General features: G+C 44.2%; 1 non-coding gene across 1 annotated transcript; it reads right to left on the bottom strand.

Moving 5' to 3' along the window:
• Positions 1–23,798: 23,798 nt before the first annotated feature.
• On the bottom strand, positions 23,799–23,905 carry LOC113001017 (small nucleolar RNA R71). Its single transcript, XR_003266348.1, has one exon. It is a non-coding gene; the product is annotated as a small nucleolar RNA R71 (small nucleolar RNA).
• Between the last annotated feature and the right edge of the window lie 279 nt (positions 23,906–24,184).

Raw genomic sequence — 24,184 nt, 5'->3', positions numbered from 1 at the left:
TGGAAAGGGAGACGATAATCGTGATGGTAGACACATTATCGGTACTCCACTATGAAAAGATGGTGGGCTGCGCACCCTCAAAGCTTTGCAGATTTGGTCTTCGCCAGTGAAAGGATCGATGTGGGTCTGAAAAAAGGCAAATTTGATCATCCTACTAGGACGACTGAGAAAACTGGGGCAAATAAAGAGGGTGAGGATGAGGGAGAAACCCATGCTGTGACTGCCATTCCTGTACGGCCAAATTTCCCACCAACCCAACAATATCTTTACTCAGCCAATAACAAACTTTCTCCTTACCCACCACCCAGTTATCCACAAAGGCCATCCCTAAATCTACCACAAAGTCTGTCTACCGCACTTCCAATGACGAACACCACCTTTAGCACAAACCAAAAACACCAACCAAGAAGTGAATTTTGCAGCGAGAAAGCCTGTAGAATTCACCCCAATTCCAGTGTCCTATGCTGACTTGCTCCCATATCTACTTGATAATTCAATGGTAGCCATAACCCCAACCAAGGTTCCTCAACCTCCATTTTTCTGAGGATACGACTCGAACGCAACGTGTGCTTATCGTGGAGGAGCCCTGGGGCATTCCATTGAGCATTGTATGACCCCGAAGCATAAAGTGTGAAGTCTAATTGATACGGACTGGCTGAAATTTGAGGAGAATCGCTTGTTGAATCATAACATTGACAAGCAACACCATACATGGGGCAATTCTGGAAGCTGTTGTTATGACTCATCAGGATTTTCAAGTTTATGCCATTATTATAAACCACAGTTACAATGCTAAATGATATGGATAAAATGGACATCCTTGTCCCTCATCCTCTCACAAACGCATGTTTGCTTATTCAACTTTCACCGGAATGTGGGTGCAAGCCATTGGTCTATTTTCTCAAGCGACCTGCGCTCCTGAGTGTTGACTTCCAAGACTGTTCAATCAGAGATTACTCGTCTTGCACGTTGGTGGGGGTGCCGTAAAACAACAAATAAAGCTCAAAACAAATAAGTTTCAAAATAAAAATAAAAAAGGGAGTTCAAAAAGAAAAAAAAAAGAGCATTTGATTGACTGTGTTTTCAAGACATTCATGTGACCTCATTATATCATTCCGGAAAGTTTGTCTTTTTAGAGAGAAGTGAGTTATCAAGAATAGGATGTTGGATAAATGGCCTTAGTTACCTTAAGAAAATGGGGGGTTGAATTATGATACGAAGATTATTCCCCAATTAAACTTTCACTCTCTCTTTTCGGATTAACAATGCACACAGGGATAACCCTTCCCTTGTGTTCAGGAATCCTCTACAACAAGAGACCCACGGTCTCTTAATCCCTTTTCAGAAATAAGAAGAAGAGAAGAAGAGGTCTCTCGTAAAAGAGGTAGATTGTAAAATGAAGATCAATCAAAAATTCCTTATTGAATATGCAAGTGGTTGACCAAAGAATCTTTTTGAGAGGATAAGACATTTCAGTTCAGAAAAACTCTTGATCTTTCGAGAGGATAAAACTGTTTGGGCAATGAAAACTCTCTTTAAAACATTTGAATGGCCGTTCATAAAACATTTGAATAGATATGTCTCTTGGAAATTATTTTCTGAAAATCCCCTCTGGTAATCAATTACAAGACTTACGTAATCGATTACAGGTTTTAAAAATTTGAATAAAAACATTTTTAACTACTGGTAATCGATTACCAGAGAGAAAATCTCAAATTGAAATGATAGAATTCTTTGGTCAAACCTTTGTTTGTTTCAATTTGGAAACTTCTTCCTAAAGATTCTAAAGAGATCAAACTTGATCATATATCTTGATTTTCTTGGATAAAACTTAGAAGCACTTGATCCTTTAGCATCATCAAGACATCAAAACATCTTGCTTCTACATAGGAGTCATTTGACTTAATCCATCAACTGAAAGATCCTTCAATTATTTCTCGTCCTTGGAAAATTCTTTTTTGCAAGAATCAACTGCTTCTTTCATTCTTCCTCACTACGAGGTCGTGAAAACAAGACAACAATTGGTACCTCTAAGCCCTACACTGGGGCAACGAAAGGCACCATGCAAAAACTTCAAGCGAACCTAGGGGCAGATTAGAAGTTCTCACCCAATAGGTTCCCTCCTACAAGGTCATGACGAAAGGCAACGATTGATACCTCAAAGCCTTACATTGGGGCAATGAGGGGCACCGTGCATGAGCCTCAAGTGAACATAGGGGCCGATCAAAAGTTCTCACCCATCGATGTTTTTAACAAAACAAAAGGGGGGACAAACCCTAGGATTTCAATGGATTGATCAAACATCAAACGACTCCATTGCCGTCACTCCAAAATGGTCAAGTGACTAAATCAAACAGAACACACACTCTGAGGGAGTTCCCGGAGAGATTTGCAAAAAAGATAGGATGAGGTTCCATGAATTATCACCTCTTTCAAAAGGACAGTCAATCTGTGTTTTCCAAAAAAAATTAAATCAAAATCAAAATCACAAAATAGGGAAAGAATGTCATGAACATTGCACAACTTTCCATTACATTGCATTGTTTCAAATGAAGTCCGCATTTACCAAATTTCATGACAAAGGTTGCATGCATCTGCATCCCTAAAAATCATGTTAACTGCATAGATTTCCTACATCTAATGTCCAAATCTTGTGGATTTGGGATGACCGGCCCTCTCGATGAGTCGATCTCTTGCTTTCTCATAAGGGTGGACCTTGGGTACTAGTTACCCTCACCGTTGAGAGGACTACACGTCCTCGCCTTGAGAGGACTACGCGTCCTCACCATCAGAGGGCTGCACGCCCTCACCATCAGAGGACTACACGTCCTCGCCTTAAGAGGGCTACACGCCCTCATCTTGGGTACTAGTTACCCTCACCGTTGAGAGGACTACACGTCCTCGCCTTGAGAGGACTACACGTCCTCACCATCAGAGGGCTGCACGCCCTCACCTCTAGAGGACTACATGTCCTCGCCTTGAGAGGGCTACACGCCCTCACCTTGGGTACTTGTTACCCTCACCGTTGAGAGGACTACACGTCCTCGCCTTGAGAGGACTACACGTCCTCACCATCAGAGTGCTGCACGCCCTCACCTCCAAAGGACTACATGTCCTCGCCTTGAGAGGGCTACACGCCCTCACCTTGGGTACTAGTTACCCTCACCGTTGAGAGGACTACACGTCCTCGCCTTGAGAGGACTACACGTCCTCACCATCAGAGGGCTGCACGCCCTCACCTCCAGAGGACTACATGTCCTCGCCTTGAGAGGGCTACACGCCCTCACCTTGGGTACTAGTTACCCTCACCATCAGAGGACTACACATCCTCGCCTTGAGAGGACTACACGTCCTCACCATCAGAGGGCTGCACGCCCTTACCTCCAGAGGACTACATGTCCTCGCCTTGAGAGGGCTACACGCCCTCACCTTGGGTACTAGTTACCCTCACCGCCAGAGGACTACACATCCTCGCCTTGAGAGGACTACACGTCCTCACCACCAGAGGTCTGCACGCCCTCACCTCCAGAGGACTATAAGTCCTCGCCTTGAGAGGGCTACACGCCCTCACCTTCGGTACTAGTTACCTTCACCTTCAGAGGACTACCCGTCCTCGCCTTCAAAGGGTCATGTACCTTCAACTTCAGAGGACTACACGTCCTCGCCGTCAAAGGGTCATGTGCCTTCACCTTTGTAGGGCTACACGTCCTCACCTTTAGAGGACTACACGTCCTCGCCATCAGAGGACTACATGTTCCCCATTTTCAAAGGGGGGCATGCCCTCACCTTTAGAGGATTGCACGTCCTTGCCATCATAGGACTACACTCCCTCGCCTTCGAAAGGCGACACGTCCTGAACTTCAGAGGGCTACACGCTCTCGCCTTTAGAGGACTACGCGTCCTCACTTTCAGTGGGCTCCATATCCACACCATAAGATAATTTAAGGTCCTCTGTCCTTAAATGCTTAACCGAGACTTGCACTCCCGGTTAAGGGACCAGTAGTTTCCTTTTAACGGTTCCTGGGCCACCCCCTGATATTGGAGGAGGGCCAACTGTGCAAGCACAACCAGAGAGGGAGGCTATCACACAGCTACTATGCATACTGGGGCAAGATTTCACCCGTGCCGCTGCAAAGAGAAGAGTGCGGACCATGCGCACCAACATGACCACTCTTACACAGATATAGATGACATTGCTACTTAGCAACATTCTGCCCAGCGACCGCAATGCCAATCTCCCCCTGCGGAATTATCAGTTGGTCTGTGCCGTCCCGACATGGGTAAGTATGCATATGGTTCAACTGATTTCTGATACCATTTATTTGTTTGCAGGGATCGCACCCACAAAGACACCCAGTGAACCTGAAGAAGTCCAACAGGGCCCTGGGGTTTCCAGCTCTGGTTACGGGCCTCTATCAGTCCTACAGGGTGCCCGTACCCCCCCGGCAAGGTCACGTCATCATAGGTAAGTATGCACATCGCTCAACTGATTTTTGATTTCATCTATTGTTTGCAGGGATCGCGACTGCAAGACACCTAGTGGACCCGAAGAAGTCCAACAGGGTCTTGGAATTGTCAAGCTCTAATTACGGGTCTCTGTCAGTTCTACGGAGTACCTGTCACCTCCAGCAAGGGCATCAGGCCCCCTACTAATCGAGCTTTCATCAAGAAGTACTGCGCCCCAGACAGGCGCAGGGCGAAACACCACAGCAGCCTGGGGATGGTCAGTAGCGGGCAATAGACGCACCGCCACCACCTTTAGAGTTCACCTCTGCTCATCCACAAAAAGGTTTGAGTATTGCCTACGACACATGGCCGACCAATAGGCAACCAAGTCCAAAGCCAAAGGTAAGGAAAGTACTAGGTCAGTGACCGACAAGTCATAAGGCGTCAAGCTAAAGACGTTAAAGAAGCGCTACTAGGAGGCAACCTAGTACCTTTTGAATCTATGCTTGTTATTTGATCACTTTTTATAGTAGGGCGCACCTAGTTGCTCATGATCCTAGGGATTTAAATAAAATAAGCGCAAGCTCGGAAGGTAGTCATACCTCACAAAATATATATATATGTATGTTTAGGTAGAAAAATACCTTAGATATGCATGTATGTAAACAAAAAACACTTCACAAAATATATATATGTATGTTTAGGTAGAAAGATACCTTAGATATGCATGTATGTAAACAAAAAATACTTCACAAAACATATATATGTATGTTTAGGTAGCAAGATACCTTGGATATGCATGTATATAGCAAAATACCTCATGAAAAAAAAAAGAAAAAAAAAACAAACAAGAAAAAGAAATAAACAAATGATAATGATAAAAAAAAGAAGGAAAAAAAAGAAAAAATAAGTTGTCAAGCTGAAAAACCAACATGCTTTTGAAAAGAGATGACTTCCAACTTTTCTTTGGAAAAATTCACTGATCATAACTAGTTTTTGAAAAAACGTGTATACACCTGAAGGGTGAATGCTGTGAAGATTTTCCCAGACGCCCAAAATGGACTCGGATGAATGCACAAATTGATAAAAGAACATATTTTGGAAACGTTGGGTTGACTAAAATAGAGGAAATGAATCCTGAGCCCTAGCATCACATGACCATAAAAATTTGACACTTGAGTGTCCGCATAGGTGCATGCATGACCAGTTTTGCATAAAATTTCCAAATCATCATTTTTGCATTTGTGTCATGGAAATAATGTGGGGCATCCCTTTTATCCTTGAACCAAACCAAGCCCTGACATGTATCATGTCTAGCCATTCTACGAGCTTTGAGCCAAAATCCCGACTCACCATAAACCTTGACCCAGGGTGAGAATGTCAATCCTTACCCTCGGAAGCAAAAAAGAATAGAAGGGAAATTTCCAATCAAAGAAAAAGAGAAGGAAAATTTCCAATGAAAGCAAAAAAAAAAAAAAAAAAAAAAGGAAAAGAAGAAGAAGAAGAAAAAGAAGAAGAGAAAAGAAGGAAAATTCCCCAATCAAAGAGTGGGAGAAAGCAAAAAGAAAAGAAAGGAAATTCCCAATCAAAGAATGGGAGAAAGTAAAAAAGGAAGAAGAAGAAGGAAAGAAAGCTCCTGATCGGGGATCGAAGGAAAAAACAGAAGAAATGTGCAGAGAGGTATTTGGACCGGACAATATCTGAACAATACAGAATTGTCACCAAATGAACAAAAAAGAAGGAAAGGAAACCACGACCTAAAATGGTCTTCTCCCTTTGATTACCAACCAAAATCCCGTGCGCTAGCGACTTTTTTTTTCGCCCCGCACTAAACAAAAAAAAAACAGAAAAAGAAAAAGCCAGAAAAATCAAAAGCCAAAAACACACAAAAGCCGAAAAAAAAACCACCAAAAGAACCCATTCCCAAGGGAAGCCCTATTGGTCCATGATCACGCATGTAATTTTTGATTTGATAGGAAATAATTTGCAAAGTCAAGTCATGACATATCTATGGTCCAGAATTAGGATGAAACACTTACTTGTGCGAGATTGATACACTTTGAGTGATTTTCTTCTATTTTTGTCGAACCCAGTGTTTCCTCTAAATGGTCATTTAGAAACGAAATGCTAACATCCAAGATCTCATTTATGGTTATGGGGGATCCCATCAGCAGACTCTCCTTCCCTGGTAGACGCATTGTTTGTCACTCAAAAAAGCATATGCTGCTCTAAACAGTTGGAATATTTGTCTCTTTGCTAAAGCATGTTTGCATTTTTTTAGTGGAGAAAACACCGAGACTTTTTCAAGTCTCACAAGTTATCCAGAACTACGTAGGTCTGAGTTCCTCATTGGAGGATATGTAGGAGCAAGAGCCTCGCTTTTGTCGACCACACCGCCTTTTGTTGCCATGACCCAAGAGCTGGTAGCCCACGGAGACACCTTACGGTTATCCGCACCTCGTCATTCAGTGACCCCAAGTGTGATTGACGAGCAGAGGCCAATGTGGTCATCTGCGCCCTTTCCGGAGATGTCAGCATTTTCCGATGGAGACTTTTCAAGTCTCACAAGTTATCCAGAACTACGTAGGTCTGAGTTCCTCATTGGAGGATACGTAGGAGCAAGAGCCTTGCTTTTGTCGGCCGCCCCATAATCTTTGTCATACTGACCCTGAGGTCATGTGACGTGCACCCTTGTGTCATCCAGAGGCGGCGGGCCCGATGATACGCGGCGATACCTTACGGTTATCCGCACCCTTTTGTCATCCAGAGGCGGCGGGCCCGATGATACGTGGAGATACCTTACGGTTATCTGCACCCTTTTGTCATCCAGAGGCGGCGGGCCCGATGACAAGCAGAGACCAAGTTTGGTCATTCTGCACCCTTGTATCATCCAGAGGCGGCGGGCCCGATGATACGCGGAGATACCTTACGGTTATCCGCACCCTTTTGTCATCCAGAGGCGACGGGCCCGATGATACGCGGAGATACCTTACGGTTATCCGCACCCTTTTGTCATCCAGAGGCGGCGGGCCCGATGACAAGCAGAGACCAAATTTGGTCATTCTGCACCCTTGTATCATCCAGAGGCGGCGGGCCCGATGATACGCGGAGATACCTTACGGTTATCCGCACCCTTGTGTCATCCAGAGGCGGCGGGCCCGATGATACGCGGAAATACCCGAGTGGTTATCCGTATAAACATTCTTTTGCTATCTGTAAGATAGAACGCTTGATAGCATGCAGAGACTGACATAGTCTTCTGCACCTTTTGTTCCTCCGGGAACAACAAGTCATTTACGTGTGGAAATTTCATGGTCGCCCGCGACTCTCGTCAACCGAGAGTAGCGAAATTAGTGTCATACCCTAATTTTCGTCCGGGGACCTTTGCTTGATGACATGCGACCATTCTTTGGTCCTTGTGAGGTGCTTGGCACCCATCATTAGGCAGTTTTTGAAAATTCTAGGAACGACAAGTCATGGTCACCCGCGACTCTCGTCAACCGAGAGGAGCGAAATTAGTGTCATACCCTAATTTTCGTCCGGGGACCTTTGCTTGATGACATGCGACCATTCTTTGGTCCTTGTGAGGTGCTTGGCACCCATCATTAGGCAGTTTGTGAAAATTCTAGGAACGACAAGTCATGGTCACCCGCGACTCTCGTCAACCGAGAGGAGCGAAATTAGTGTCATACCCTAATTTTCGTCCGGGGACCTTTGCTTGATGACATGCGACCATTCTTTGGTCCTTGTGAGGTGCTTGACACCCATCATTAGGCAGTTTGTGAAAATTCTGGGAACAACAAGTCATTTGCATGTGGAGATTTTATGGTCACTCGTGACTCTCGTCAAATCGAGAGGAACGAAATTAGTGTCTTATCTTTACTTTCCTTTTATCTCCAATAAAAGACAAGTAAAGAGGGGCAACTGTCATACCCTAATTTCGTCCGGGGACCTTTGCTTGATGACATGCGACCTTTCTTTGGTCCTTGTGAGGTGCTTGGCATCCATCATTAGGCAATTTGTGAGATTCCAGGACATGCCGAAAAACCAAAAATATATTGATGCACAATCCGTAAGTTTCCGTGACACACCGGAAATCAAATGGAAGCATCGTTGCATAATTAAGTGAGGTTCCGTAACATTCCGTAAGTCAAAAAGGGGATGATTATGTAATCCGCAAGGTTCCGTAACATTACGGAAAGAAAACAAGTATCGTTACGAAATTCGTAAGTTTCCGTAACTTTACGAAAAAAGAATCACCAAAAAAAAAGCAGAGGGGGGTGTACTTAGTAAAAATGGGGGTGCAAATAGCACCCAGGCCCACTTGGGCCCTCCAGAATATTCCTCCAGAAGGCTGTTGCTTCTGGAGGAAGCAACTTGGCTCGCCTGGGCGAGCTGGGCGGCAACCACCTCCCCTATTTTGCTATAAATAGGGGAGGAAGTGAAGAATAAAGGGGTTCAGCCCCTTTGGCACTTCTCTCTCTTTCGAATTTGCTTGGAAAAATTGTTTCCGTGAAGAAAATCTAAGCTGAGGCGCTTCCGAAACGTTTCCGTAACGTTTTCCGTGAGGAATTTCGCAAAGGTTTCAACCGTTCTTCGACGTTCTTCATTCGTTCTTCATCGTTCTTCGATCTTCAACGGGTAAGTACCTCGAACCAAGCTTTTCGATTCATTCTATGTACCCGTAGTGGTCCACATTGTGTTTCGTGCATTTTTATTCTCGTTTTGTTTACTTTTTATACCCCCTCTTGACGTGCTTAAGCCATTTTACTTAAGTCATTTCTCGCTTAACCTAAAAATAAAATAAATTTCCACCGAACGTTTGAATTGTATTATCCGTTAACTTCGGTTAAAATGAATTCTGACCGTTCGGTCGTGCCGTAACCACGTTGGAAATCAAAAAGAGGTAAAAAATAATATAATAATAAAAAAAAACATCTTTTAGTAAAATAAAGCGAAGAATCAATCGGACGTTTTCTCTTTGGGATTTCTCATTCTTAATCGAATTGACTAATAACTAAAGTGAAACTAAAGGCTAAAATCAACTCGCCTAGTCAAGCTCGTCCACAAAAATAGGTTTTTGAAGTTTGTCATTCCAAATTCTCATTAAGTAAAATGGATCATTTTTAAGGTCCAACGCCTTAAAATGATCACCACTTAAGTAAAAAAGAATCACTTGATAAGAAAGAACTACGTAGGTCTGAGTTCCTCATTGAGGATACGTAGGAGCAAAAGCCCCGCTTTTGTCGACCACCCCAAGAGATCGTTAATGGTCCAATGCCTTAACGTTTCTCTCCTTTCAAAAACAAGAGATCGTTAATGGTCCAACGCCTTAACGTTTCTCCCCTTTCAAAATCAAAAGACCGTTTAATGGTTCAACACCTTAAATGACCTTTTGTTCAATAAAAACATATTTTGCAAAAAAGACAAAAACAACTTAACCAAACACTTTGTTCCGAAAGAACTACGTAGGTCTGATTTTCTCATCCCAATTGAGGAATACGTAGGAGCAAAGGGAAACACCCTTGTCGACCACAAAAAGAGAAAAAATATAAAAAGGGTATAAAGGATATAAGGACATAAAAGGGAACGTAAAAATCAAAGTCATGTTTGCACATTCGATTAAAGGCTGCCGTCCCTTGTGACGGACGTGTGGGGTGCTAATACCTTCCCCGCGCGTAAATACAACTCCCGAACCTTTCACTTAAAAGTTCGTAGATCGCGTCTTTTCCGGTTTTTCCGACGTTTTCCTCAAATAAACGTTGGTGGCGACTCCGCGCGTATTCCTTTCGTGGAACACGCATCCCGCGAGTCACGCGTCGCCCTCCCGCCGAAGGGTAGGTTGCGACACATGCCAAATGACCTAGCTGGATCAGCCTGATGAGGTGGCAGCGGTGTGTCTGTGGCCTGCGGTGCATCACCCTATGCCTGTCTAGGCGTGCAATACTTCTCAATGAAGGCCCGGGTGATCGGCGGTCGAATCACCTTACTAGGTGTGACGAGAACCCCGAATGACTGGCAGAGACCCGTGATCAACGCTGGAAACCCCAGGGCCCTGTTAGACTTATATGGGTCTAGAGGGTACCTGGTAGGTGGCATACCTGCAAATAAATAAATGGCGTTAGCGATCAACCGAGCCACATGAACGCTCATCCGTGTCAGGATGGCATACACCAGCTGACACTTTGGCAGAGGGAGGTCGGAGTTATGATCGCTGGGCAGGACATTGCTGTGAAGCAACGTCATCCACATCTGGGTCAAGGTGGTCATGTTGGTGAGCATGATCCGCACCCGCCTCCTAGCAGTGGTTCGAGCAAAATCCTGACCCGTTATGCATAATAGCTGGGCAATGGCCTCCTCGTCAAATCCATCGGCCCGGTTCCTTCTCTGACTAAACTCGCATTCCTGGCCCTCCTCTAACACTTGCGAGTCACCCAAGAATTGGCTGAGGGCGTCTGCATCAAAATGAATCCACTGACCCCTTACCCATGACCGCATGTCCCGCACGCCCTCCTTTGTGGGCTAAGCATTAGCGTAAAACTCTAGAACTATATCCGGGTCAAACTTAGCCATGGGAGTGACCAGCGACCTCCAACGTCAACGAGCTATCTCTTCCTGAAAATCTGTGTACTCATCGTCCCTGAGCTGGACCCATTTGTCTCGGTGGAACGACCATCCTTTGATGGCCTCGAAACATTGTTGGTGCTCAGCACTCTTGAAACGGTGGCTGTCATACTCAGGAGCGGAACTAGTTCCTTCGGCCGCCTTATCCTTCCTGGATCTCTTTGAGGCAAGTTTCCTCGGGGCCATTTCCTGCGAGGACAAACATTTGGAAAGTTAGTTTACGAGAAATACACCAATCATTACAAACAAGAGCCAAACAACACTTCATATGGTGCGAGTGTCAACATGCACTTCATAAAATAATCATATTGGGGTCGTGCTATTTTATGACACATACGCATTTGCACACATAAAAATTTTGTGAGATGCATTTTACGACACATATCTATGTACATATTTTTTGACAAACCTTTTCATGCTACATCCTATATATATACACATTTTTTGGAAGGCTTCTTTTGCTACCTACTCACAAACACACATATTTTGAAAAACACTTTTACATCCAACACTTAGTAGGGCACTTCATGCTATATATATTCATATTATGCAAGGCGTTTTCATGCTACACATTTACATACATACATATTATCGAAGGGCTTTTTCATGCTATCTAAGCGCAAGGCATTCCTCATGGGGCAACAAGCTTTGAATTCTAGTAAAAAAAAATCCTCAAGCATATTCTAATACTCATGCATCTTTTACATTCAAAACCGGAAACTTAGATTCCTAGGGATGAGTCATCCTTTTGGAACTTTAGTCTAGCTTCTACAAACTACCCACACATTCACAATGCACACAATTTATTTCGCAAGCTAAGTTCCACAAAATCATGCACAAATGCCATTGAGGCATTTCACCGAACACTTGGTGGGCGCATGTTTAAGCATGAAAATCAAGGGAATGGGGCAATGTGGCAAGCCCCATTATCTCAAAATGCACCCTAGGCCTAAGGTCATACCCTACAACCCCACAATTCAACAAAAACAAGCAACAATTCAAGGATAAATCCCTCACTTTTTGAGCAAATACATGCAACTTAGAGCACCAAAATATATCAATGGAAAGCCAAAGAGCCCAAGAGTGAGGTACTTACTTGTTGGAGATGAATAATAGAGCAAAATGGAATCAAAAACACGAAAAATGGTGACCTAGGGGTTGCAAAATTGGTGATTCCCGTAGCTTTCTTTTTGAATGAGGGGGGGGGGGGAGAAGAGTTTTTGGTGCAAAAACCTTCCCCCTTCCCCCTTTTTAACTTATTTCGTGCAGGGGTTGCTCGCCCAGGAGCTAACCTGCATTTTTTTTTGGCGAAACAAGTAAGACTCCTAAGGGTCAGCGTTTGTTACTCGAAACCCTTCATGGTAGATTAGTCATCTAATACTTACTTTATAGACACGACAACAATAATTACTGGAGATTTTAAAGGATACTGGGCTGCTTTGCAGCGGCGCTTTCTGTTTGTCCCGGGCTAGGCAAAGGATGACGACCTATTGGTCTTGACCCTAGCCTCTCCTTGCGTCCGTCCATAAGTACCTGAAAGTAGGAAACAACAATGCGTGGCAAATCGTGACCGCGTCGTCGTCTTACCTTGATTGGTTTCTGCCTTTAACCTTGTCTCGACCTCTAACCGTTGCCTAAGACGATTCTACCCCTGCTATCACAAAATATGCATGTGTATGCATATGCATGAATGTTTTCAAATGCAATAATCTTATTAGTGAAAGCAGGTTAGGTTCAGTTTTAATTAAGCGCTTGGGGCACCCCATGAACTGAGCAAAAGGGCTCAGGTTATTACAAACTGCACATGGTTTAAAACCAAAGTGAGGACTGAAGCCTCAGACCCATGTTCTCTTCTTTTAAAGAACTGTGACGAGACAATTACAGCGGATAGGAATCCCTGGAGGAAACCAAAAAGAACACACAAACACAAAAATAAAAAGAACATGCAGTGGTTTCCTCAATTGCCCCAAATTTCAAGCGTAATATTGCTTAACAACATTGGAGTTCACGGGCGAGGGTAGCTCCTCGCCATCAATGTTGGTGAGCACCAGAGCCCCCCCAGAAAAAGCCTTTTTCACAACAAAAGGTCCTTCGTAATTCAGGGCCCACTTCCCTTGATTATCTTTAACAGTGTGGGATATCTTTTTCAAGACAAGGTCCCCCTGATTGAACTTGCGCGGGCGTACCTTCTTGTCGAACGCGTTCTTTATCCTTTGTTGATAGAGGCGTCCATGGCTCATGGTCGTCAAACGCTTACCTTCAATAAGGTTGAGTTGGTCGTAGCGTGTTTGAGCCCACTCTGGTTCTTCTAGGCCCGATTCTGCTAGTATCTTCTGGGAAAGGACCTCTACCTCAAATGGGAGTACTGCTTCCATCCCATAAACCAAGGAATACGGCGTTGCCCCAGTAGAAGTTTGTACCGAGGTTCGATATCCATGCAGGGCAAAACGCAACATCTCATGCCAATCTTTGTATGACACTGCCATCTTCTGAATAATCTTCTTAATATTTTTATTTGCAGCCTCCACAGCCTCGTTCATCTTTGGCCGATAGGGGGTGGAGTTATGATGCTGGATCTTGAAATCCCCGCACATTTCCTGCATCATTTTGTCATTCAAATTGGTGCCATTGTTAGTATTGATCTTCCTAGGGAGTCCGTATCGACAAATCAGTTCCTTCTTTATGAATCTGACCACCACACTTCTCGTGACATTGGTATAAGAAGCCGCTTCGACCCATTTGGTGAAATAATCTATTGCCACAAGAATAAAGCGATGACCATTCGAAGCTTTGGGTTCGATGGCCCCAATGACATCTATCCCCCACATGGAAAAAGGCCAAGGGGCGGACATGACATTCAGAGGATGTGGCGGAACATTGACATTGTCCGTGTACGCTTGACATTTATGGCATTTCCTTACATGGGCGCAACAATCGCTTTCCATAGTGAGCCAGTAATAACCTACTCTAAGGATCTTCCTGGCCATAGCATGCCCATTGGCATGTGTCCCAAATGAACCCCCGTGGATTTCCTCAATCATGTAGTTCGCCTCTTTGGCATCTACGCATCGCAAGAGGGTCATGTCGTGGTTTCATTTGTATATGATGGTACCACTCACAAAGAAACCAGTAGCCAATCTCCTTAACGTTCTTTTGTCATTGTCAGAAATCCCTGGTGGATATTCTTTGTTCTCGACAAACTGTTTGATGTCGAAATACCACGATTTCCCATCTCGCTCTTCCTCTATCGCACAACAATGTGTCGGCTTGCCCCGAGATTTGAATTCAATGTACGGCAGATACCCATGTGGGGCAAGTTGAAACATGGATGCCAAGGTGGCCAATGCATCGACCATTTGGTTCTCTTCCCGAGGTATGTGGTGGAAAGAAATGTCATTAAAGAATTTGGCTAACTTCAAGGTGTGAGTTTGATAGAGTATCAACTTTTGATCCCTAGTTTCCCATTCTCCTCTCAACTGGCGTATTACCAAAGCCAAGTCTCCATACACTTTGAGTAGCTTCACGTCAAAATCAATGGCCGCTTGAATCCCAAGGGCGCATGCTTCATATTCGGCCATATTGTTGGTACAATCGAAACCTAGCCTGGCCGTGAAAGGAATACATTGATCACCTGGGGATACAAGGACTGCCCCTACTCCATGGCCCAAAGCATTAGATGCCTCATCGAAACAAACAATCCATTTGTCTATATCCTCGTGCGTCTATTTCTCTTCGAATAGGGCCATGATGTCTTCATCCGGGAACTCAGGGTGCATCGGCCGATAATCTTGGAGAGGTTGTTGGGCCAAATAATCTGCCAAAGCGCTTCCCTTTATCGCCTTTTGGGTGACGTACACAATATCGAATTCAGATAGTAGTACCTGCCACCTAGCGATTCGTCCCGTGAGGGCCGACTTCTCAAAGATGTATTTCACGGGATCCATTTTGGAAATAAGCCACGTGGTATGACTGAGCATGTACTGCCTAAGACGATGTGACGCCCATACCAAGGCACAGCACGTCCTTTCCAACATTGAGTAATTCATCTCATAGGCGGTAAACTTCTTGCTTAAATAGTAAATGGCTTGTTCCTTTTACCCAGAATCGTCGTGCTGACCCAACACGCACCCCATACACTCGTATAACACAGTCATTTACAGGAAAAAAGGTCTTCCTATTATAGGTGGCATGAGCACTGGGGGACTCGCGAGGCTTTGTTTGATTTTTCAAAGGCCTCTTGGTAGTCGTTGTTCCACAGGACCGCCTGGTTCTTACGCAATAGTTTGAAGATGGGCTCGCAGGTAGCGGTGAGTTGCGAGATAAATCTCGTGATGTAGTTCAACCTACCCAGGAAACCTCGAACCTGCTTCTCCGTGCGTGGCTCTGGCATTTCAAGAATGACCTTCACTTTCTCGGGATCTATCTCTATCCCTTTCTGGCTCACGATAAATCCCAATAACTTCCATGATTTCACCCCGAAGGTGCACTTGGCGGGGTTTAGTTTATTTGGTATTTCCACAACCTTCCAAACAGCTTACGCAGATTGACGAGGTGTTCGTCCTCAATCCGAGATTTGGCAATCATGTCATCTACATAGACTTCTATATCTTTATGCATCATGTCATAGAACAAAGCTACCATGGCACGTTGATAGGTTGCCCCAGCATTTTTTAGCCCGAAGGCCATCACTTTGTAGCAGAATGTTCCCCATAGGGTGACGAAAGTAGTCTTCTCCACATCTTCGGGTGCCATCTTTATCTGATTATACCCTGAGAAACCATCCATAAAAGAGAAAAAGGCAAACTTGGTTGTATTATCTACCAGTATATCAATGTGTGGCAAGGGAAAATTGTCTTTAGGACTGGCTCGGTTTAAGTCCCAATAGTCTACGGACATTTGCACTTTGCAATCCTTTTTTGGGACCGGGATAATGTTCGCTACCCATTCCGGGTATCAAGCTACAACCAAGAAACCCACATCGAACTGCTTTCTTACTTCTTCTTTAATTTTCAAAGACATTTCGGGTCTCATCATTCGTAGTTTTTCCTTAACCTAGGAAGATCCAGAATTCAATGGCAACTTATGCTGCACAATGTCGAGGTCCAGACCTGGCATGTCTTGGTACGACCATGCGAAGATGTCTTGATATTCTTCAGAAAGGGTTATCAAACCTTGGCGAATAGGTGCGGTCATACCGGTTCCTACTTTCACTTCTTTCTTTCCGTCTCTGGTCTCTAAGTTTATCAGTTTGGTTTCCTCTTGGTGAGGCTTCATTTCGTGTTCTTCCTGAGCGATCAACCTCTCCAACTCTGGTGAAAGAACGTCCTCTTCCTCTTCTTCATTTATTGTTTGACTTACTTCTCGGTCAAAATCGATTATCAAACCCTCGTTGTTAGGATCCTCAAAGAATCGACCCTCACATCTATACCATTCAAGACAAAAAACAAAAACTTGCAAAATGATATGAGAAAAGGTGGAATCACAAGAATAGATGAAGCAAAATCTCTTTGTTATTTAATAAGGTAGATTTCACAAAACAAAAGAGAAAGGAATCTACAGCCTCTAATTACATTGAATCAGCGGTATAGACTTCCGACTGGCTCATCACGCTCCAGTTCCCCACTTGGGAATTGGGATGGCACGGTCGTACGAAACTCGGTGGATCTTGTGGAGACTCCTCTCCTATTGCCGCCACCTCTTCCTTGAACATTATCCCGACACTTGTGAAACACTGGCTAACATGGTCGGGCCATGCCCTATCTGCCCGGAGTCTTGACAGCGCATTCCTTCTTCCCGGTTTCCTGGGTTCATACCCCAACCCATATTTGTACGGGTTCCCCCTAATGTCGACCACATCAGCATTCCTGAGGCTATCCTTGCCCAGACCCATTCCGGGCTCATAACTGTGCCTGAGCATTACCCGTGCCACCATTTGGGCCGCATTAGAGAGACAAGGTAGCAACGGACTCGTTTCCACAGAGGCACAACTCACCACCTCGAAGGATTGGAAAGTTGTTTCCAATGATTCTTCCGCTGCTTCTACATATGGTGCGGAGGAGGGGCAGCTCACCAACATATCTTCTTCGCCTGACACTATCACCAAGAGTCCACCAACTGCGAATTTCAATTTCTGGTGAAGCGTCGAAGGGACCACTCCTAGCGCGTGAATCCAGGGTCTCCCCAAAAGGCAGCTGTAGGCGGGATTTATGTCCATCACTTGAAAAACCACATTGCAAGTGTGGGGGCCTATCTGAATGGGGATGTCGATTTTCCCCATCACCTCCCGTCGATTACCGTCAAAGGCTCGTACTACCATGGAACTTGGTTTTAGACGTGACGCATTAAAAGGAAGTTTCTCCAAGGTGGTCTTTGGCATCACATTTAAACTTGAACCATTGTCGATGAGTACCTTAGCGACGACATGGTCCATGCATCTGATAGACACATGTAGAGCTTTGTTGTGCCCTCTCCCTTCAACGGGAATCTCTTCTTCCGCAAAAGCGATATAGTTATTGGTAGTTATATGATTAACAATGCCTTCAAAACCCTCGACTGAGATGTCGTGTGCTACGTGGGCTTCGTTGAGGACCTTTACCAATAGTGCACGATGAGGCTCGGAGTTTATGAGCAGTTCGAGCAAAGAGATCCTTGCCGGAGTTTTATTCATTTGCTCAACTACTTTAAACTCACTTTGTTGGATAAGACGAAGGAACTCATGAGCCTCTTCCAAGGTCACCGCCTTTCCTTGAAGACCTTCTTTCTTTTCAGCTCCTTTTACCACCGGGGGATCCACTTCTTTTGAGGGGGTGGCCATGTCTGCGGGCTCTTGGATCATGGGTGCTTTCCCCTTGGAGGGAAATTCCGCCGAGTGAGGGGGAGCGAACACACGGCCACTGCGGGTTATGCCACTAAGGCCGGTGGTTTTGGTCACCTTGGCTGACAAGGAGTCAACCTCGGTTGCAGCTCTTTCTCCAAAAGCGGGAGGGGTATACTTCCATGGAACGGCCTTATTGCTTTAATAGGAAAACGGCGTTGGCTTGGGCACTGTCGGGGTACTTGGACCTGCAGTCGGTCACATTCCTAGTGAAACATATTACTAGGGCTTTGGGGGTTGGGGGAACCTTCCTTTCTTCCGACTGCATGCAAATCTATGGTTCTTCCCTATCTCCCTCAGACACTTCGAGCTGCCCCCAGTGCATGAGCGTTTGAAGTAACTCTTCCACCGCGGGGCAAGTTTCCATGTCGTGTGATTCCCCGAGATGAAACAGACATTCGTCACTTTTGCCTCCGCCATGAGAGACCATGCATGTTGCCTGCAGCGACGGGTAGATGAATCGTCTAGACGTAGCCACATCTTCTAATCTCTTTGGCCCTGACGGCCTGTCCTTTTCGATGGCGTTTACACCAGCCCCACCATGACTGGCTAGTGGATTTGTTTTAATGTTGGGGCCCTCCTCTTGGAATGATAGCCAGCTAGCATTTATTAGGTGTTGCACCTTATACTTGAATGGCAGGCAAGAGTCAATGTTGTGTCCGGGGGCTCCACTATGGTATGCGCATGTGGCATTCGAGTTGTACCACTTGGGGTATGGTGGCTGGAAGACCTTCCTGGGTATGGCCACCACCAAATGATTTTCCAATAATGAGGGCCATAACTCGGAATATGCCATGGGAATAGGAGAGAACTCGTCTTTCGGGGGGTGTCGTGCATTGTTATAGCTCGCACCAGAAGTTGTATTATTGGCTAGCCGAGGAGTGGCTGGAGCTGTGTGTTAGGCAGGCGTTTTTTCTGTTGCGGGAGGCCCTTCCACTTGAGTTGGGAGGGAACTTCCGGCTCGTATCGAAAAGTTTGGGTGGTTGTGTTGGTATGAGTTTTGGGCATTTTGGGGCGTTTTCATCCATGTTAGGGCGATGGTGACCGCATGGGTATCTCCTTCCTTTTTCCATATGCCCACCACTGGGGCTCTTCTATTGTTGTTGGGGGCAACATTAGAGGCATATTCAAACTTGCCTTTTCTCAGTCCGAACTCGATTCTTTCTCCGGCGAAGACGAGGTCTGCAAAGTTAACCGGCATATATCCTATCAGCTTCTCGTAGTAGAACGTGGGCAACGTATCTACCATAATCGTGATCATTTCCCTTTCAGTCATAGGCAAGACGACTTGGGCTGCTAGGTCTCTCCACCTTTGAGCATATTCTTTAATGGACTCATGTTCCCGCTTGGTGATGCTCTAAAGGTGGTTCCAATCAGAAGCCATATCCGTGTTGTATTGGTACTGCCTAATGAAGGCAGTTGCCAAGTCTTTCCATGACCGGATTTGAGAAGCTTCCAGATTGGTGTACCACGCCACTACTGCTCCAGCTAAGCTGTCTTGAAAGAAATGCATTAACAGTTTTTCTTCCATAGAATATGCCCCCATCCTTCGGCAGTACATCCGAAGATGACTTTTTGGACACGTCGTCCCTTTATATTTATCAAAATCTGGTACTTTAAACTTGGGGGGAATGATGATGTCAGGTACCAGACACAGATCCGCTTAATCTGAGAATGGATAGTTGCCGAGGCCTTCTACCGCTCTCTGCCTCTCTTCAAGTAGATCAATCTTTCCCTTGTCTTTTGCAAAGGGAACGAATTCCTTAACGGGTGCGGATGGAGACGGGACATGGCAGACTATGTTTGGTTGGGGCAACTCATGGGGGGCTGGTTCCTTGAGGGGAAGTAGAGGGCCTAAATGGGCATCTCCTTCATCATCTTCTTGCAGAGGATAGTCGACATGAGGAGGGAGCTGCCCCTCGAAGGTAGGGGCTTGGCTCAAATCGTCTGGAGCGGTACGGGGAGTGAAGTCTGGAGGCAAACCATAAGGGTAGGCTTGAGGACTATACCTCTGATTAAAACCCGTCGCGCTTCTGTCTCGGTCCAAGTTTATTGTGGGCTGTAGCACCGGTTCCGCTTCCCTAGCTTTATTGGAAGCGGCCGCCGTAGCATTATCTTCTATAGTTTTTTGAAGCTTTAGCATGGCCTCCGTGATAAAAGCCATCTGATCTTTTAAGGTCGATAGGTCGACCTTCATCTGTTATTGCACTCCCTCTTCGTTATCCATCTTACTTCTGGATCGGGTGTTATAGGGGTGCCTTTGCGCTTTTTTAGTTATGGTGAGTTCCCTAGAGAAACATACAGTGGTGAGTATGCCACCAAAACATGAATATGCTAATGAATGATCAGAGCACTTGGATCCACCTCAAGGCTTTTTTAGACAACGTGATAAGTTTCAAAACTTCTCTTTTCATAAAAAAGGAACAAAAGCTTTTATCTAGCCAAGATCATACAAAAGTGTTACAACAAAACCTAACAGTTTCTAATTATATGGGCCATTAAATCTATCATGTGTTGACAGTAATTGATTAGCCCGTGAATTTCCTCTGGGGCTGAACACACTTCAGCGATGGCCTTTGCTTTGGCTAGTAGTCGCGGGAGGTCTTGACTGCCATTTAAGGTCAAGGCGAACCTATCCATCCACATGGTCGCTTCTTGATGCAATGCATCAATCACCCTCCCTCTTGCTTCCTTCTCGGCGTACGCTTGTGCGAAGTCCTCTACTAGTTTTTGTTCATGGGTCAAAGGCTGGTTTAACTTTTCTTTGTACTTCCCTATTATAGCTAGCATGCTTTGCTCCGTGGCTTCTAAGTGTTGGGCCAAACTCCTCTTGGATCTTGAGCAAGCAGCTAACTCCTCCTTTAAGACCATGCCATGTACTCGTGACTGGTCTCTTTCCTCTCTTCGGAGCTTGAGCTCATTGTTGCTGCCCCACAAAGCTCCTCAGAATTTATCTCGGCCATTCTCTTCCTTGCGAGCCCTCTTGGTTTCTCGTTTGAGGGCTATTGCGGTAGCCGCATTTTCCTCTCGTAATCCGGCACACTCTTTCCGAATGTCTGTAGCGACTAACTTGAATTTTTCTTTGGCGAGTCTTGCCTTTCCTAGCTCTGATTTTAGAGCTTGGACTTCTTCATCCTCTTCCGGAGCTTCGAAGTTCTCCTCGTTGATAATTTTCAACTTGGAGAGCCAATCTAACTGATGTGCCATCATTTTCTTCTATTTTCTAAACCCTTTTTGCACCATTTTAATTACTGATTGGTCTTAATTGTCAATTAATCAGGCAGTTTTATTATTTGGGCTCATTTAGCTAATTTGATGTTTTTAATCTAATTTCAGGAATTAATGAAACATTGGGCTTAATCTAGATTTTGGTTGTGGACTTGAAGAGGACAAATAAAGCAGTGCTTACCTTAGTTAAATTCTAATTAGGAAATTTTGCAATTTTATTTTATGTGGTTCAGTGTTTATTTTGTTTTCGGCCAGAGTATTGTAATAGGGCCCAGTGACTTTGAGTGACTCTTTTTAAATAGCAGCCTTGGGATTTGTGCAAGGCAGGCTGTTAGACTACTATTCAGAGCTTTGGGTTTATGGTTTTAAAGTTTTTCTGTTCTAATGCTACTGTTTCGTTCTTAATGCAATTTTCAACTCCCTGCTTCTAATTACAATTTCATTCTTGTTTCTTCTTCTACTTTCATTTACGTTTCTGTTTTCATTTTCGTTTCTGTCTCATTTACGTTTCTGTCTCATTTGCGTTTCTGTTCATCTACGTTTTTGTTTCTTTACGTTTTTGCTTCATGTTTCATTTACATTTTCTGTTTGAATCTATGGAAGGATAAATATTCTGGTGTTGTTTCCTTCTGAGGATGAAGCCCAACTCTCTTTGAGGTTTCGTTTATAATGTGGTTCCCTGACAGTTTTCCTTTCACCAATTAACCCAAATTCGTGAACATTAATTAGTGCACGCTTCGTGTTAGATTGATTGCCTCTAAGCCTAACTTGCGTTCATGCTTAATGGACGAAGGGCTAACTGGTGTATGTCGTGCCTAATCACGTATTGACAACCCTAAGTTGATTTTCGCTTAGTAAATTGAAATAGGGTTGGATTAAATGGTTAACTGTTAGGGACGAATTCTCCATAACCCAGGATAAGAGAATGGCTTCTGAATCAGAGGAAACAGCCCATTCTTAATATTATTAGTTTCGTATTCCACTTTACTTGTTCTGCTTCTTAAATCACAAAACAAACAACCCCCCCCCCCCCCAATCGTTACTGTTACTGCAAGTATATTATGAACATTTGGTTTATCATTGTTCGTTGGGAAATGACCTAGGATCACTTCCTAGTTACTGCATTATCATGTTTATTTGATTCGGGTACGGCCTCGATCAAATTTGGCGCCGTTGCCGGCGAGCAGTGTCCAAAGGTTCATAATAGCTAGCTAGTGTTGTGTGTTTAATTCCTTCGTGTTTTATGTTTAATTGTTAGTATTGTGTTAGTATGTGTGTTAGTGTTGTTTAGTGTCCTGGTATTTTGTTTAGTGTGTGTTCTGTTTCAGTTTTCCTATTAAGCGCTTCCCCTATTTCAGTTTTGGGTGTTTTGCTGTGAATAGTGTTTTGCGATTGACTTAGCGACCACTTTTGCTTGCGGCAAAACAGAGTAGTAGTAGAAATCAAGTAGAGACGGATTTTAGTGACCACCCATGCTGAATTATTTGAGATTTTTTGTTGTAGTAGCTATAGTTGTTATTTTTGGCTGAATTTTTTTGTGGTAATTTCTTTTAATCTATATTTTGTGGGAAAAATAGCTAGAGCCTTTAGTTTGGTCAGATTTGAAAGTTCCAAAAAAGTAGCAAATTTTGTGTTTGTTGAAACTTCAAACGGCCATAACTTTTGCTCCGGTTATCAGAATCGCAATTATTATATATGTATTTGGGGTAGAAAAAAATTTCCTATGTTGGGGCAGCCGTCGTAGGCCGGCTGAGGTCTCCATCGTCCAAAAATAGTGATTCTATCAAAAGTTTTTTATTTTTCAAGTTTTATTCACTTATTTTTCTTAACCTACCAATTTTAGCTTTCATAGTTAGACTTTGAATTTTTGTCTTCAATTTTTTGTGCTATCTTCTCATCATTTTATAAGGTTGCTCACAAAATTTCAAGTCATTTGGATATCATTTGAGGGTAGCTGTAGTTCAAACCTACACCTTTATTTACATGACAAGGCAACTAGTTGTGTGCATGCTGAATGTAGTGTATGACTAGAGACAATCCATCTGACTTACAACCCTTTGATCCTGAGATAGATAGGACATTTCACAGGTTAGTTAGGCATCATTTTATACCTTTTGATCATTCTGAGCATTCCATTACTGGTGAATCTGTGCATTCTGTTATTTGTGATTTTGAACATCCTGATTTGGAGCATTATAATTTTGAGCATTCTGATTCTGAGCATTCTGATTTTGCACATTCTGAGAACATGGCACAACCTCCACCCCGTGAGAGGACTCTAAGGGAAATGGCTGCACCTAATTTCACCTACGAAAGCTTGTGCATCCAATACCTTGATGAGGATGTCCCATATGTTCTTAAAACTGGACTGATTCATTTGCTTCCAAAGTTTCATGGCCTTGCAGGTGAAGACCCGCACAAAAATTTGAAGGAATTTCATATTGTCTGCTCCACCATGAAACCCCCAGATGTCCAAGAGGACCACATATTTCTGAAGGCTTTCCCTCATTCTTTAGAGGGAGTGGCAAAGGACTGGCTGTATTACCTTGCTCCAAGGTCCATCACGAGCTGGGATGACCTGAAGAGAGTATTCTTAGAAAAACTTTTCCCTGCTTCCAGGACCACAGCCATCAGGAAGGATATCTCAGGTATTAGACAACTCAGTGGAGAGAGCCTGTATGAATACTGGGAGAGATTTAAAAAACTATGTGCCAGTTGCCCTCACCATCAGATTTCATAGCAGCTGCTTCTCCAATAATTTTATGAAGGACTCAGTAATATGGAGAGAAGTATGATAGATGCTGCCAGTGGTGGAGCCCTTGGAGACATGACTCCTGCTGAAGCCAGAAATTTAATTGAGAAGATGGCTTCCAACTCCCAGCAGTTTAGCGCTAGAAATGATGCTATAGTCATTAGAGGATGCATGAGGTAGCTACAAACTCAGCTGCATCATCTGAAACTAAGAAGCTTGAAGGCAAACTGGATGCATTGGTTAACTTGGTAACCCAGCTG

The sequence above is a fragment of the Glycine max genome, chromosome 2, assembly GCF_000004515.6.
Source record: "Glycine max cultivar Williams 82 chromosome 2, Glycine_max_v4.0, whole genome shotgun sequence".
NCBI classification, from domain to species: Eukaryota; Viridiplantae; Streptophyta; class Magnoliopsida; order Fabales; family Fabaceae; genus Glycine; species Glycine max.
Note: the sequence above shows the minus strand (reverse complement) of the source record. Positions and strands in the feature narration are given on the sequence as shown.